At 43.2% G+C, this 14,177-nt stretch overlaps 1 protein-coding gene and 1 long non-coding RNA gene across 4 annotated transcripts in view; one reads left to right on the top strand and one right to left on the bottom strand.

Annotated features, from left to right (window-relative positions):
* Positions 1 to 487: 487 nt before the first annotated feature.
* The window catches only part of LOC114789207 (neurocan core protein-like), a 63,744-nt gene continuing 50,054 nt past the window's right edge, over positions 488 to 14,177 (top strand). For 2 of the 3 annotated variants that reach the window (XM_028978374.1, XM_028978371.1), the window contains exon 1: positions 515 to 764. The gene's annotated coding sequence lies outside the window, so the exon portion shown is untranslated. Of the gene's footprint in view, positions 765 to 14,177 lie in introns of all 3 variants that reach the window. The other variant, XM_028978373.1, reaches the window with a different exon arrangement.
* LOC114789223 (uncharacterized) lies at positions 9,865 to 12,990 on the bottom strand. The gene is made up of 3 exons (XR_003749629.1): positions 12,907 to 12,990; positions 12,100 to 12,288; positions 9,865 to 11,552 (listed from the first exon to the last, which is right to left on the bottom strand). It is a non-coding gene; the product is annotated as an uncharacterized LOC114789223 (long non-coding RNA).

The following is a 14,177-nucleotide window of genomic DNA, read 5'->3' as shown; positions in this document are numbered from 1 at the left end:
ATGCTCATCACAAACTTTTTCAGCCATTTCAAATACAAGTAGCTCCTCTGTTGGACCTTCTATGTGTCTTCTGCTTCCAGCACATGAACTTGGGTGGTAGTAGCCTAGCGGGTAACACACTTGCCTATGAACCAGAAGACCCAGGTTCAAATCCCACTTACTACCATTGTGTCCCTGAGCAAGACACTTAACCATAAGTTGCTCCAGGGGGGGACTGTCCCTGTAACTACTGATTGTAAGTCGCTCTGGATAAGGGCGTCTGCTAAATGCTGTAAATGTAAATGTAAATAACTTCAATAACACAGGTTCATGCATGCATGCACTAACACACTCCTATGGCACAGTAATGCACGCCTACGTGATCAAATCGCTGCAGTCACATAAATGCAATAAACTGACCAAATGACACTTTAATTCAGAAAGGACTAATTATTCTGCAACTGGCCGTGCGTAATGACATCTAGTCAGTATATATCCATGGTGAGTGTTGGTCATGGCCCGTCGACCCTCTTGGAGAGTGGGGGTGGCGGTGTTGGGGGTGTAGGCAGCAGCCTGTCAGCGGCGCTGCTCTTTGTTCCAGCGGGCTGCTGCTGCTTCTGCTGCTTCTGCTGCTGCTCGCCGCCGGTACGCGGAGGTCCTGCGCCCCGGATCCGGTCTCATCGCTCCGCCGCAGGGAGCCGCGGTTCTCGGCAGGGGCGGCTGCAGGTGCTCCGGCGTCGATCCGGCGTCCGAACCCGGAGCACGACCCACGGCGCAAGGTGAAGGTAAACGTTTTTACAACGTGTCCGTGTTTATTTCAGCTTTTGTTGGACACGAACTCGTAATATTCGCGGGGGAGACCGGCCTGTCTGCGGTGCCGGGAGACCGGCTTCAGCCACGCAGTTTATCCGGCAGCCTGCGGGTCTGTGTGGAGAAATGCGGACATAAATCCGGCCGTCCCCACGTTGCGAGGAAGTTTGCCTCGATGCCCACGGCGTTGGCCGTGAGTTGGACCGTTCGGAACACTTTGACGCTGCAGTTCTGCGAGGGGCTCGGTTCTTTCCCGAAGTCTGTCAATATCTCGCCAGCAGTGCAATCGTTTGGTGAGCTACGTTCCAACTAGAATTGGACGCAGTGATGCATTAAGGCGGCAATTTAAAAAGAAATTGATCTGCTTGGCCAAAAGGTTATTTCTTTTTTTTGTTCTTCTGTTAAAGGGGGGGTCTTCTACTGTTCTGACAGGAGGATGCACCATCTCTGCTGCACCATTGTGCATTGTGATCTCTGCGTTCCAGCAGGACAGGGGCATTGGGGACTATCTTGTAGACCGGTTTCGATTTTATGTTTGTGTGTGCATGGCCTTTTCTCCTTGTGTGTGCATGCCGCAAATCTTGTACGTACGTGTGAGTAAGGGTATAACACTCCACGCCCCTACGCTGAAGAACATTTGTTGCCAACCTAGTTTCTTACGAAGAGGTGCACTGGGTCTCGCAGGCGTAGCTGAAACAAAGTTTGCAGAGATCAAAAACTCCCATGCAGCCTCAGCTATCTATAATTCATGGTAGCGTCAGCTCATAGGCTGGGCAGTATGGCCTGAGATTGTGGCATCATGCTCAGGGTAAGAAAACAGCATGAAGACACTAGAGGAAACAGGAGAGGGACGTTTTTTTGAGGTTCTTGGGCCCTCTGTGGAAGAGAATAATACTTATAAGGAAGATTGGAGCGTTGGGTTCAGTAACCCAAATGTTAAATGTTAGGCTGGTTGGGGGATAGAATGGAGGGTTGTAGGTCAGAAAGGCAGGTCCCTCAGTCGCCTCCAGCTCCTAGAAACAGTCCACACAACTGATCAATCCTAATCTTGCCCACCCCCCCCACTGCATCTGCCAGTTTCATTGTCTGCCTCCTCAGAGACGCCCAGAGCTGGCCAGGAATTTCTGCGCCGCGTCATTAGCCTGTGCCGACCTATCTGTCAGACCACCAAACAGCTCCCCCGCCCCGCCCCGGTTCCCGGTTTGAAAGACTCAGCGGGAGAATGCAGCACAATTATATGTCAATTGATGTGAATAAATAAGCTACCATCAGTGTGTGGCAGACCGCAGACCTTTTTTCTGCAGATCGTTGCTCCGTTCATTTATTTATTTAGTGCTTTGAATGTCATTAGCGGCCCGTGTGACCAAGGGGAAGGACAAAATCAAGATTTGAGGCGTTGCTTTCTTTGTTCCTTGTTTCTCTTGCTGGGTCTTTGTTCAGTGTTAGAAAATAACCCCCTCTGGACCGAGCGGGGCTGTGTTGGTGTTTGCTGTACAAACATATTGCCGCTTGTGATTTAGATTTCCTGGCACATACTGACAAATGAGGTCTGTTATATCAGTCGGAGGAATACCTTTCTTTCTCTCTCTCCCTCTCTTTCTCGCACTTACTCTTCGCTTATTCTCTTCCGTGTCAAGGGCAGGTAAAGAGGAACGGTCTGGTATTATGCACAGACAAGACAGCCAAGGGGGCTTTAGCTGAGCAGACAGCCCGAAGTTCGTCAGCGTGTGGCGTGCATGCATTTTTAATTCAGTCTGAGTGCGTGTGAGTTCACACCAGGGTCCGTGGCTCACCGCCAGCCGGGCCGCGGCACCCTTGTCATCGTCGTGTGCAGCTTGCACCACCCTCTGAATAGACTGAAGGAGACGCGTAGGGAGCATGATGATGGCTGTTTTGGCCTGTGAATGTTAGAAATGTTCAGATATATGCCCTCAGTTGTTGCAATTCATGCATCCGAGTTTTACAGTGTGCAGAAACATCTGCTGCAAGTTTTAATAGGGATGCACAAATACCCCCCGATACAAGATATTTAAAAATGCAGTGGCTGAATGATGATAAAATGTCAGTGTTGTATTCAGAATATTGTATTCATAAAAGCAGATGTTGTATTCACTGAGGAGTTCTTATCTTAGTGCCTCAGTACTCTTTTTTTTTTTTAAATTGATTATTTTGATTGTATTCGTGAAACTATAACTATTCAAATGAATTGTTCATCTACTTTAAGTTTAATTAGCAACACCCTTTGAATCTTTGTCACTCAACTGGTGCACACATGGAGTTCTGCTACCTGTTCTGGAGAAATGCGGACATTTGTCCCCTGAAGGCACTGATGTAAACACGCCGCCGCTGCTGAAATCTACCTGCTATGGGGGCTGAGATCTGAGTTGCAAGATTTTTATTTTCATTTAATTTTTTAAAATCAAGGAGTTGGTAAATTAGATAAGGGAATAGCCTGTCCGCTGGATAGATTTGATTTCCTCTGTGTTGTGCTTACCATGCATTGTTCACTGTCGCTTTGGGCTTTGAGCGCATATTTTCGATATAAAAATATAATTAAAACAACCTTCCTTGCTCTCTCAAGTGGAGTTTAATCTGTCGCTGTCCGCTGAATGCTATTTACACCATTGAACTTCTTGGAGATTTATAACGTCTCTATGAACGTCTCATATAGTGTTGTTGGAAGCCCAGGGCGAACAGACACACTTGTAAATCCCTGAAGTCTAATCCAGACGGACTCGCGAGGGCCGTATGAATGATTCATGTGGTGGCGCAGCGCGTCTTCATGCTGTGTGTATGCTTTGTGTAATTGCACCCGGCGTACAATGAAACTAATTAGCCTGTGGGAGTGAGGCAGCGTGTTCCTCGGGTTTCGGCGCTGGACAGCTCCACGGTGGGTGGATTACAGCAGACATGCACACCCACAAACACAAACACACACATGATGATGCGTGCGAGGTGTAATACCATAGGGATCTATCGTTCATTTACATTAAGGGGCAGATCGGGGTCCCTTTCACTCCCCTTTGTTGTGGAGGGAAGCTAAATGGATGGTTTATATTCTTAGTCTGCTCATGTGTGACAAACGCGATGATTGTGTGGCAGCACATGGTAGCGGATGTTTTTCTGCAGTTTATGGTAGGAGGGACAGCAAGGCCTTGTCAGGTCTGAGCTTTCTCTTCATTTCTCTTCTTCATCCAGTCCACTTGTCTTTAGTATGTCGTCGCTCAGTCGCTGATAAATGGCCATGAAGCTTGGGGGGAGGAGGGTGTGTGTAGCACGCAACGGGGGCATGCGGTGGGTTTGTCTGTGTGTGAGTGTGTTGTCGGTGGGTTTTTTCTCAATTTGTCCATTTCTCACATACGGACAAAATGCCATTTTTATGCTCCCATGAGAGACAAGTGAGACATGTTGTGTCCTCTCTGTCATTATGCTTTCAGCAAAGGGGGGTGGGGAACTTTGTACACACATGTACACACACACACACACACACACACACTCAACGGCACCATCAGTCACAATCAAGTCTTTCAGTAAAAGGGACCTGTTTGTCCAAGGCAATCATACCAGCCATAGAACACACACACATACACACACACACACACACACACACACACATAAAATCCCTGCTGTTGCTTTTTCATTCTTTTTGTGTGCTTTTTTTGTGATTTGTTGGTTTGATTCTCCCTGTGTGCAATCTCTTCCAACCTCTTTGTTTCTGTTCAGAGAAGTTCTACTGACGATTTACTACTAGAATTGCACCCTCCACCTCTCACTCTTTTTGAATGACTCCATTTATTCCTCCATCATTGTTGCAAGTGTGGCTTTTAATGAACAGTCAGAGATCCTTAAAGTGCAGTAGTTTTCTGCCAAAGGCTTTAAAGGCAACTAATAGATATTCTCTAAAAATACAATGAAGAGGCTTCATTCTGGAACCTGGATGCCTGCCGGTTTTCCAGAAGCTTGGGCCAATGGAAGAAAAGCTGCACCTGAGAACCTGCTCTTCCATTGCAGTGGCTAATTAGTTATGCTTGCTCATTTCCCTCCTGTGAGCGTGTGCCACCGAAATGCTGGCTGACTTTAATCCCAGGTGGCGGTGGCATTCACTCAGACAGCAGCATCTCTGAAGCCAGAATCCAATCGATATTAAGTTCAGTGTTGGATTCTAATTCTGGAGATTCTGGAGTTGTCAAGGCGTAGCCTGTCAAGTTAGGAAGTGCTACAAAAAAAGAGGAAGGATTCATGTGATAAGTTGGTATGGCAGCTGCTGACATCCTTTTTTAAAGTATCAAGATAAATAAATAATAAAAGTTGGTGCTAATCTCAAAAAAGACAGACCTTATTTTCCCCTTCTTTCAGAACAAAGGAAATTCAGTCTCATGAGTGAGGCAGACGCTTTTAACCTGTCATGCATGAACAAGGCTTGAAGTTTAGCTCTGGAAGACTAAAATATAACTGGTGTAGAGACCTTCCCTGGTGCAGTGTCACTTCTAGACCTACCTACATTTTGCCTTTTGTTTTAGTTAAGCATATATGCTTGCAGACAAGCTTCTTTTAAACCACAATGATCATAAATGCCAAATTGTGTTACATTGAAACGTCATGTGAGTCCTCCTACTCCTTTTCTCCTTGCAACATTTCACCACATGGATCACAGTGGGTGATTACGTCTGGGTGATAAATATCTTAGATCACAGTGGGTGATTACAGTGTGTGATTACTATCTTCAAGGGACAATGTGTAAGAGTTGGATTTTGCTCAACACTGCCTTTTCTGGTCCATGCTGATTCCACAAATTGCGTCACTTTTATGAGTACATGTACAGTACAGACCAAATGTTTGGACACACCTTTTCATTCAATGTGTTTTCTTTATTTTCATGACCATCAAAACATGTGGAGTTATGTACTTAACAAAAAGTGGAGACCTGGCCTCCACAGTCACCGGACCTGAACACAATTGAGATGGTTTGGGGTGAGCTGGACCGCAGAGTGAAGGCAAAGGGGCCAACAAGTTCTAAACACCTCTGGGAATTCCTTCAAGACTTTTGGAAAACCATTTCAGGTGACGACCTCTTGAAGCTGATTGAGTGGGTGGCTATTTTGAAGAAACTAGAATATAAAACATCTTTTAAGTTATTCCACACTCGACCCTTCTTCACTCAAGGAAAAACTCTAGGAGAGAAAATAGAAAGGAACAAACCTTGGGAAGGAGTGATACAGAGAGGGACCACCTTCCGGGGTAGACTGAGCCTGCAAATGGTGTCAGTGCAGAGTTTGTGATGATTTGTCCAATAAGAAAAAACTCCTACAGTTGTAGGGTTGGAGAAGTCCAGAGTGTAGTCCAGTGTCATGGTCTACATTACATGTCCATTATGATGCTACTGGTCCATTTGAAGATCCCTGAAGCTGTAGTTGTTACGGTGGTGGTGGCTGTGGTGACCCTCTAGTTCGTTTCATGCTGAGTCATCGTTTAGCAGTTGTCAGGAACCAGGATTTATCTGCTGTCTCTTCACTGGAGTCTGCTGGTGGTTTTTGTGCTTGATTCCGTATCTCGGAGAAAACAAACAGAAGCAGCAGCAGACGGTGGCACTGTACGACCGATACTGACATATGTGGTAATAGTGGTATATTGGTGCTACAGTGGCCCGGTACCGTAACTAGGACAGCCTAACTAGGGTGAATTTAACGCTGTCTGTGTCTAACAGGGTGACTGTGTGATAAACCGGACTTTATAATTGACACTGTGTCAAAGTGAAGTGAAATGAGTGTCTGCGACTTTAACAGAAGGCCAGAGAAAACAGATTGAACAGATGAAAACAGGTTTTCAGATTGGATTTAAACACTGAGACTGTGTCTGTGTCCCGGACACTGACTGGCAAGCCACTTCACAACTGCTGAGCTCTATATGAGAAGGATCTGCTCCCAACTGTGACCTTCTGTACTTTCGGTACCAGTAGTGACCCCGCACCCATTGATTGAAGGGGGCTTGGCGGGTCGTAAAGAACTAAAAGTTCACTCAGATATTGTGGGGCGAGACCATTTATAGGGCTCTAAAAAGTAGGATTTTGTAGTCAATCCTAAATTTGATGGGTAACCAGTGCAGTGATTGTAAGACTGATGTGATGTGGTCAAATTTCCTAGTTCTAGTTAGAACTCTGGCTGCAGCATTCTGTACTAGCTGGAGTTTACTCATGCACCTACTGAGCATCCAGGCAGTAATGCATTGCAGTAATCTAACCTTGATGTAATAAATGCATGGACCAACTTTTCTGCATCGTGCATTGAAATTATATTTCTTATTTTTGCATGTGTCAAGTCTTTGCTCTTATCCATCCTCTGCTGTTTGTCATAATGTCAGACTGACATTCTGATTGTGTCCATGAAGAATATTGTGTGATTGATTTGGGTTTGTTCCTTTCTTCCTTTGGCACTCATGCCATTTTCTTTTGGTTTCTAATGTTTGCAGGAAAACGTGTTGTGTTGCTCAGCCTTTATTTACTCCCTTGAATTTATCAGGGGTGTGCCAATTTTCCTTCTTGATTTAGTCTTGCAGAAACTGTGGCCCGGGTGTTTATTCAGCAGAGCGCTGTTTTATTTATTTAGATTTGAAACACCAGGAGTGTGGTTTTGTTAGTAGTCAGCAGACAGGGGGCATATGTTCATGTCTCAGGATAGAGGTAGACAGATGTCTGATGAAATGCTGAGTTGAAATTCTCTAGATGGGATCATCTTAAGCAGTGCATCTTTAGTGCCATAAGCCAACATGGCCATAGCCTTTTTTCAATTTCATGCCTCTGGTAAATAGGAGCTGTCTGTGGTGCTGATCCTTTGAGTTCAGCTCAGGAGTTAAATAGGCTGGAGAGTGAAACGCAGTGCTCCTCTATTAGCCCCACAGCGGGCATCACAGCAGATAAATCAGAACCACAAACCACATTGCAGAAGATAGATACTGGTGATAGATGTAAATAGAGCCGTGAAAATTGCCTTACTGGCAATGAAGTACCAGCTGAGGGATTCATCTATTTTATGGTGCTTGTTTTTCTCTTTTAAATTGCATCCATACATTTTGTGAATCTGCCTGTTTAGTAGGGTTTCTGTTAGGGACATTTTTCAGAAGCATTTCTCTTCTTACCAACATTTATAATATATTGATTGTCCTGGCTGTTATTTGTATGCATTGCCTGCCTTAGCATTCAATACAACTGTTCAAAAGGGTATTGCCTTTGACCAGAATATGGCAGAATATTTGTCCTTGAAAGATTGATGTGCCTGGATTAGATTTAAGAATTGGTCACATGATTTCAGTGGCCCCGGCCAAACTATGAACCAAACAGAGTTTAATAAAAAATAAATCAAAAGGGAGAGACAAGTGTTACAATCAATAAGACTCAATTTAGTAAGAATCCCTCTGTGAAAGTCAATGCAGAGTAGCTAAACATACTGGCAAGCCATTTCCCCCCTTCTCTCAGCGGCCCCTCGCTGAGGCTGATCAGACCTGGCGTGACAGTGCTGTGTAAAAAGCTGGCAAGGTACCGCTGGGTTGTTGAAGTAGATGTTAATTGCACCTTGCACTGCTGATCGTGCTCCATCCCCCTGGTCAACAACAAGAGGCTACGACATAATGCTCCTAATGCTTTTGTACAATGGAGCATAATGTGGAGACGATCAGTGTTTGTAAGGTGGAGGGAGGACTATGTTAAAAAATATACTCTGTAGGCTTGAAGTTACCATGCCATCAATTTAAAAACCTTTGGCTGGTATTCCAGGGATAGAATGAAAGCACCAGCAGCTGGTGTTGGCGCTGTAGAGCGGATATCAAGGCTTCTTTTCTTCTTTATTGTAAAGAAGATATCAATATATTCAACATATCATTATATAATATAGTATAAAGAAGACACCACCATACGTATGCAGATATGATAATAATAATAGTTTAGGTTAACATGATTATGATTAAGCGGCTTGAGGGGAGAGAGTGTAAAATGTACTAGATTACTGGGTACTACAGTACTCAGTATGCAGTATATGTGCTACAGTATATAAAGCACTTGAAAGTCCCTGAAAAACAGAAGTCTGGAAGCAAGCAAGCGCGTTCATCCCATGTTTGAGTGCCTCGTCCACCTTATTAAGCCAATATTTTTTTTTAATCAATACAGCATCACCAAATAAAATATTTGCAATAGGGTATAATTTTTTTTCATTTGGTGTGGACGGTAAAGGAAATAGTCTCCATCACCTAGTGAGGGATATCATTTAGGGCTGCCACAATGAATAGATTAAATCAATAAAAAGAGTTAAAAATCAATTACTGAAAGAGTCGGCAACGAATTGCATAATTGATTTGTTTTGTTGTGCAATGTGGAGACATTTGATAATTATAAAAAAATGTAGTTGAGCACGGAGCACAGCGAACACTCTTGCGCACTGGTTGCCTGCAGAGTTCTAACGCCTGTTGCCTGACTCCGCCAGTGGAAGCAGGCAGCAAGCAGTCTGTGTACATGCTCAACACTACCACGTGTTACGTGGGCTTTTCTTTGTATGCATTCTGTATTCTTAGCAGACGTCTGGTCTGACCCGCCCATTTCTCACGACAAAACGGCGCATGCTCATCAGCCCAAGTTACAACAGAATGAGCAAACTGAGCACTGAGCAAAGCACCGTCCTCACACACTGCTCCCCTTTCACGTTGTGTTTCACCAAGGGTGATGGTTAAAAGCAGAGGACACATTTCGTTGTGTCATCGTGTGCTGTTCTGTGTTTCACAATGACAATCACTGCACTTCTTACCTCTGCATCCCTGCCACATCAACACCATCTAAACGGCTGTTTTCTGCAGCAGGCAACGTAGCCTCAAAGAATAGTGAGCCTGAGCCAGGAGCATATGGACATGCTCACATTTTTCATTTTTGCATTGCAATGCAAAGTGTGAACAAATTCTGACATTCAGACAAATCCTGTTAAAATTTCTTATTTGTATTGTTCTTTATTTTTTTTATAAAATATTTATTGTTCTGGCAGCTCAGTTTGCAATTTATTTTAAAAGTCTACAGATTTGCCAGATGTAAAGCATACATGTGTAGATTTTTGTGTTAGTACATTTTAATTTTTTAAAATTATTCTAAAAGCTCAAGAAGCAAGATGTGTGTGCACTTTCTAAAGATTCTGTTTTTGAATAAAGTTTTTAGTTTTTTTTGTGTTTAATTAATTAATGTATCTGTTTATCCGATTCACAGATTAATAAAAAATAAATTGACAGATTAAACAACTATTAAAATAATTGTTAGTATCAACTCTAAGATTATTCCAACGGGGAGAATCAGGGTCATCAGACAGGTCACTGGCAGGCCTTCAGACTGATGGAGTAAAATGCCACTCAAGCATGACAGCTGATAACCATAACTGTGCAGTTCAATTAGCCTTAATGTAGCTGTAAAATGTAACTCTTAAAATATGCCACAGGGGGCCGTGAACCAGACCACAGTGTGTAGCCAGATTCATATTGTTTTAGTACAGAGGCTGAAACATTTATGAACACTGTGTGTGCTTTGTTGAATGGAGTACCAGGTGTGTGCATTTGTGCCTTCTTTTCTGGCTCTGAGTGTGTGTATGTGTGTAAGTGTGTATCTTCTCTTTTCACTTCCCATCTCCGCTCAGCTGTTAAATGAAGTGTGTTACTCTTCACAACGCTCCGGCTGGGAGGCGCGGTATTGTGCCTGTTACTCAGAGAGGTATTAGGTGGAGACGGGCATTCAAACAGCATTAGCTGCATTAGCCACACAGGCTGATACATCAGGCAGGAACCAATACCAGTTGGAGTGTTTCATCTGGCGGAGAAGGAGAGAGAAGGGTGTGTAATTGCACTGAAAGTCATTCGGAGATATATGGCCTTTTCTTACTCAGCTAAGAGGATTCGAATTTTTTTTTTTACCAATGATGATTCAGATCATACAGATTCAGTGTTTAAGCTGAGGGATGAGTAATGGTTGACAAGAATTTGTCGTCGTAGAAACTGGCAGCTGTCGAGCTGACCGAGCTGGTTTGTGCATGGGCTGTGGGTATTTACAAGAATGCATTTGTGGGTTCAGTGGGTTTTTGACCTATGAACCAGAAGACCGCAAGTCACAGGTTCAAACGCCACTTACTACCATTGTGTCTCTGAGCGAAAAACTTAACCCTGAGTGTCTCCAGGAGGACTGTCCCTGTAACTACTCATTGATAAGGGAGTTTGGTAAATGCCATATATGTTTTTTCCTAATCTTGACTGTGGGGTACAATTTTCTTAAAAAAAAAGCACAGTTCTACGTGCAAAGTGTGTGGCTTGTTTGTTGGTGTAAGTTTAAATGCACATTTATATGCATAAATAATTAGACAAAACAAGAATTAGCCACTTATTTAAGTCAATCCTTAATAATGTTTAGCCCAATGATGAGCCCAATGATTCACAGCTCTAATATTCCCCATTCAGGGTGATTTAACCTGTGACCATCAATGTACAATAATTTTCCTTTTTGTTGTATTCTTTTTTCTTCTATATATCCTCAGGACACTTTACCTTACACTAGCAGCAACTTGAAAATTGTGCTTTATGTTATGTGTGCGTGGTTGTGTGTGTGTCAGTGAACCTTTCTTACCCTCCTACTCAGAGGTCATTTAAGAAGGCGAGAAAGAAAGCAGCCCACTCGCCCACCATCTGTCATCCCTGGGCTCTCTGTGGAGACTGCAGTCTTCTGAACACTTCATAATATGTATTTAAATCACACATTTCTGTGGGGTGTGAAAGGACATTAGCACCGACCGGCTTGGTTACACTCTCGACAGTCCTCAGAGGTTAGCCTGTGTCCTTTATCCCACTGTCAGAGCAATTTCTCTTTTTCAGATGAATTGGTGGTTGTGAGCAGCTGAGAAGTGCCTGTCATGGATGCACTGTGCTAACTATCAATTACTCTTAATCATCACTCCAATCAGCAAAGCCAATTAAACAACTGCTCTTCTGGTTTCACTGCATACAACACATATGGCTCAGATTTAGACTTAGATGTAGTGCCTCTTTTCATTAATTCATAACAAGTGTAATTAATTTATAAAAAGTCCAGTCAATCACAATCATTGGCTGTGATTAAGCATTTCACAGTAGAATCTCTGGCACAGAAATTGGTGCTGCAGTGTCATGTCTAGAGGCTGCTGGGCTCCCAGACAGCACCAAGCAGCCTGACAACAAGGCTCTAATCATAAACAGGGGCTGATCAGGCATCCATGATCAGGGCCATGTTTAAAAAAAAGAGAATGGCATCAGATGTGGACCTTGACTTACCTTGTGCTTGTTTCTGTTCCTGGCCTTTCTCCCACGCGCCTTTGGGCTTGTTTATATTTGTTAATCCTTTTCTGTTTCCTTCTTGCCCATCGGGCTGGTTTCCTTTGTCGTCATAAAAATCCCTTTGGAACCACAGTGCCTGCGCTTCCTTCACCACTCAACTCCAAGACGTAACAAGCACAATAGACACTAATAATCAGAATAATCAGAAAAAAAAAATCAAAATTATTGCCAGTGTAACCTTGTTAATATTGATAGCATTTTACACTGAAGCATTTGCATTTACATTCGAGTTGCACTGACTTGCTGGTGCCTTTTTAGCAAATAGAGCTGCACATTTAGACAGATGTCCAGGCATTTTTTCACGTTTTTGCCCATTAAACTCACTATTTTTTCCAAGCAATTGATGAGTTAATTTATTTTCATTCATATATATTGGATATGTGTCCCACATTGATGTAATTTATGTCAATGTGGGACACAAACAGCTAAATGAAGCTGTGCCATAATGCTACAGTTTACACCTGACAACAACTTCCCAGAGCCAATTATTTGCTGTTCATTGACAGGAGTGCATCTTATACAGTGACATTTATCTGAGAAAAAGCCCAGTTTATATTGTTAAATTGGTCCCAATCTTCTGCTTTCTGCTGGAGGCCAGGCCTTCATGTTTGGCTGCTTCTTGTCTCTTCTATCTCTGATCACAGACACAAGCCCCAGCAGCTCACAAATGTTTGCTACTAACATATATACGACAAGTGAGAAAAAAAAATGAAAGGAAGAAGAGAGTAAAGATCTGAGTCTCACCCTTTACAGACCAAGAATCAGCAGCCGTTTTCTGAAATCACGCAGCATGCAATTGGCTGAAAGAAATCTGGACTGCTGTTTGGTTTAGGCTGCATGGTAGCAGGAAATGGAACACAGTGACCTTTGTTCTCTGTGGGGCTCTGCAGAAGCTGAGCTTTTGTGCCACTTTCTGTGCCCAGGGAGTGGAGGGGTGTGTGGTGCAGATTGAGTTTTCAGACATAAATAATTGATGAGATTTTTTTCCTTGACAGTGTCAGATACTACATCAGACATTAGTGCTTGCTGAAATCAGCTCTGGATGTCAGTTATAAGGCAGTGGTCACTGTGCAGAGAAAACACAGTGTGAAAACACATTGTGCTTGAAAAGCACCATCTGCGAGATTAATTGAAAAAAGCTCTTTATACTGCATATGATGTAACATAATGTCTATTGTTTACTCCCCAGTAATATACATTTGGGGATGAGAGACATGCGTACATGTGAATGTTGGACTGTTTTGGAAAATTTTTAGATTTTTTATAATTTTTTGGTTGTCATTGTGATACACTGCAGCACAGCACACGGTATACACAACGAAATGTGTCCTCTGCATTTAACCTATCACCCTTAGTGAACAGTGGGCAGCCATGACAGGCGCCTGGGGAGCAGTGTGTGGGGACGGTGCTTTGCTCAGTGGCACCTCGGTGGCACTTTGGTGGATCGGGATTCGAACCGGCAACCTTCTGATTACGGGGCCGCTTCCTTAACCGCTAGGCCACCACTGCCCCCACTCACCCACCACTCCCCCACATTTTCCTTGATATTTCGCATTTCCTAAATAAAAATCAATTGTTCCTTTATATTTGGAGAATTCAGCAATCACTAAGTAATCTGTGGGGTACAGAGAGTGTACAACAATCACAGGTGTAATGTTGAAGCCAGACAAGTAAGAGACTGCAGTTGTGTGTGTGTGTGTGTGTGTGTGTGTGTGTGTGTGTGTGTGTGAACACATTTATTATTTATTTATTTGCCCCAAAATGCTTCAGGGGAACAAATAAGTGACAAAAGTAACAATGTACACGGAAAACCTTTATAGACTAGGGCTGTGTTGAAGCTTGTGTTTACAATTGAATCGAGTCACTGAAGATACTGCTTTATATGTGACAGTGCTTTCTGAAATATGCTGGAATTCACTTTTAAGAATTATTATTTGGCCTTTTAAATTCATCTGTACAGATGTATAGATATAAACCAATGTTTGTTCCATTCAAACACAGCAGCGTCATTATGC

Source organism: Denticeps clupeoides, chromosome 4, assembly GCF_900700375.1.
Source record: "Denticeps clupeoides chromosome 4, fDenClu1.1, whole genome shotgun sequence".
NCBI lineage: Eukaryota > Metazoa > Chordata > Actinopteri > Clupeiformes > Denticipitidae > Denticeps > Denticeps clupeoides.
Note: the sequence above shows the minus strand (reverse complement) of the source record. Positions and strands in the feature narration are given on the sequence as shown.